Below are 2,825 nucleotides of genomic sequence, written 5' to 3'. Positions count from 1 at the left end.
ATATATACATGAAAATAAATTATTCTTAAAATTAATATATTTAAAATTGTCTCAAGTCTCAGTATCAGAAACCTTGTTCTGTAATTAGCCTTCCTTCCCAGTAATTCTTTTTTTTTGTATGAGTGATGGGGTGGTCTTCTGTACATGTTTATGTGTGTGTGAATGTCAGAGGTCTATGTCAAGTATCTTTGTTCCCTACCTAATTTTTTGAGACAGGGTCTCTCACTGAACCTGGAGCTCACTGATTCCACAGACTGACCAGCAAGCCCCAAGAACCTTTTATCTGTCTCCTAGGACTAGAATTATAAACATGTGCCACCATCCCCAGCTTTTTATGTTGATGGTGGGGATCTGAACTCAGGTCCTTATGCTTGTGCAGCAAGCGCCTTACCAACTGAGCCATCTTCCCAACTCTTTTAAAACAATGTTATTGCTTAAGTGAGGTTTTATTGGAAATGGCTTCTTGATGCTGTATATTTGTATGCATAACCCTGGTAGAGCTTTCTTACCAGGTCCTAGTAACTTAATTCCTGTTTGATTTAGCCATATCCTTCCTCTGGAAGAACTAAAATAGAGCAAGCATAGAGAAAAGGAGTGAGTTTATTGTAGGCTAGCAACTTGTTTTTGTGAAGCTTTGAGAATGGCGGAGTGTTTTCCTGCTCTTGGATTCATGGGCCTTTGAAAATAGTTTTGTCACAAAACGGCCTTATTTCCTTTAAAATGTTGAGTTTCTACAGTATAATATGTCATTCATCCAATTTCTACTGCTCTGCTCATACTCTACTGTGTATTATCTACAGTGTCACCTTGAAGTTGCCCACAGTTGTCCCTTGAATCAGGAAAGGATAAAGGCTAGTTAGGAAAGTTTAAAGCTAAGTAGAAGCAATGAAACATAGTGATAATAAACCTCTGACTTACCACTAGCAAGATTTATGGTATGAATTGGTACTCCCCCACCCCACCCCCGCCTACTGTATATATGTTACCCAGGGCAAATGCCTTAGTCCATATTTCTTTGCTTCTTTATTTATAATTGAGGTGATCCTAAGGTAGACAATTAATACTTCAGGGTGCTTATTGTACCCCAAAGAAGCACACATGGTATTTATACTCTCAAGAGGTCCCTTCTACAGTGACTGGGCCAATATGATGTGGCCCATGGAACACAATTAAGCAGAGCTTTGAAAACCACTTGTACATTGGGGCTGGTCTTAGAACGTTTATTCTTGTTCCTAAGATTTATTATATTGAAGGGAGAGAGGGGTACATATGAGTGAGGAGGAGGGAGAGAGATAGGTGCATGTGAGTGCAATGTGTTAGATCCCATGGAACTGGAGTTGCAGGCAGTTGGGAGCCACCTGATGTGAGTCCTGGGAACTGAACTCAGATCCTCAGGAAGAGCAGTTACATACTCTTAGTTACTGAGCCATCTCTCTGGCTCTTAAATGTTTGTTCTTGAGCTGTGAGACACTATGTAAATGGGGCAATCCAATTACTGGAGAAACTGGGTGAAGAGAAAGGTGCCTGGCAAAACCCTGGTCAATTCAGCATGCCAACTAGCATGTGAGTGAACAAGCCAGCCGAGTGAGTGTTCAAGCCCTAGCTGAAATACCAAGCTGAGTTTAAGTTGGGAGATAAGTGTTTTAAGCCACTGTGAGCATAGTTTATTGTAAACCAAGGTTCACTTTTGTGCCAGATATCCTGAAAGAAGCCTATGAGAAACTAAATTTATGACTGGTCAGATCCTGTTAGATTATTCACTCAGCAGACATCTGAGTTCCTAGAATACACTGGTTAAAGCACCATAGGTGTGAGCATCCATGGAGTTCTACAGTGGGTGAGGCAAGTAACAAAAACAGCTGAGAAAAAGCACAGAGCTTCCTTGACTGTGTCTCAGAACTTTTGCCTTTATGAAAAACCCATTCAATATGGATAAGCTGGGAGCTAGGGAGATGGCTCAGTAAGGTGCTTGCTGCTGAAGCATGGGGAGCCGAGTTTAATCTCCAGCACCCACATAAAAGCTGAGTGTGGTGGTACATCTGTAATCCCAGTGCTGGGGAGACAGAGACAGGAGGGTCCCTGGGACTTGCTAATGAGCTAGTCTAACCCAAGTCAGTTAGCACCAGGTTCAGTGAGAGACCCTATCTCAAAAAATAAAATGGAGACTGATAATACTCAGTATTGACCTCTGGCACACTTTCATACATGTGTACCTGCACACAAATATACACAGACGCATAAAATAGGCTAGCTGTGCTGCTGTAATGGACAACCCCAAAATTTCAAGTCATTTAAAATGATATGTCTTTCTCACACGTGTCTGTTTGAGCCTGCACAGGCTCTGTTCCACATGAAGTTCAATGGTACAGACTGATGAACCTTGGATGCTCAGTGTGACTGGAGTTGTTACCCATGTAGTGCAGGGGGGAGAAATGTGGAAAAACAGTCTTTAAAACTTATTTGGGCATTATGGTTCTGTCAGAGCTTCACATATCCATGCCTACATTTTAAAGAAGCAAAGAAGTATAATATCTGTGCCAGAAGGAAACAAGCAAAAATTTTTTAAAAACAGAGTCTACGTAGCTCTGGCTGACGAACTGGCTGTGTAGACCAGGCTGGCCTTGAACTCAGAGATCTGTTTATTGAGTAGTAAATCTCACCAGTAACTCAGTCTTCCAATTTTCTGTCCTTACATTTTTCTACTTTAAACTTTATGTGTTGGAGTTAAGACCCTGAAAGTGTACAAACTGATGTAATTGCTCCTCTTTTAAAATTATATGCAGAATACCAAAGCATTGTGGCACATGCATTTAGTCCCAGCACTC

Source organism: Nannospalax galili, unplaced genomic scaffold (assembly GCF_000622305.1).
Source record: "Nannospalax galili isolate Female #2095 unplaced genomic scaffold, S.galili_v1.0 scaffold183, whole genome shotgun sequence".
Classification (NCBI taxonomy): domain Eukaryota; kingdom Metazoa; phylum Chordata; class Mammalia; order Rodentia; family Spalacidae; genus Nannospalax; species Nannospalax galili.
Note: the sequence above shows the minus strand (reverse complement) of the source record.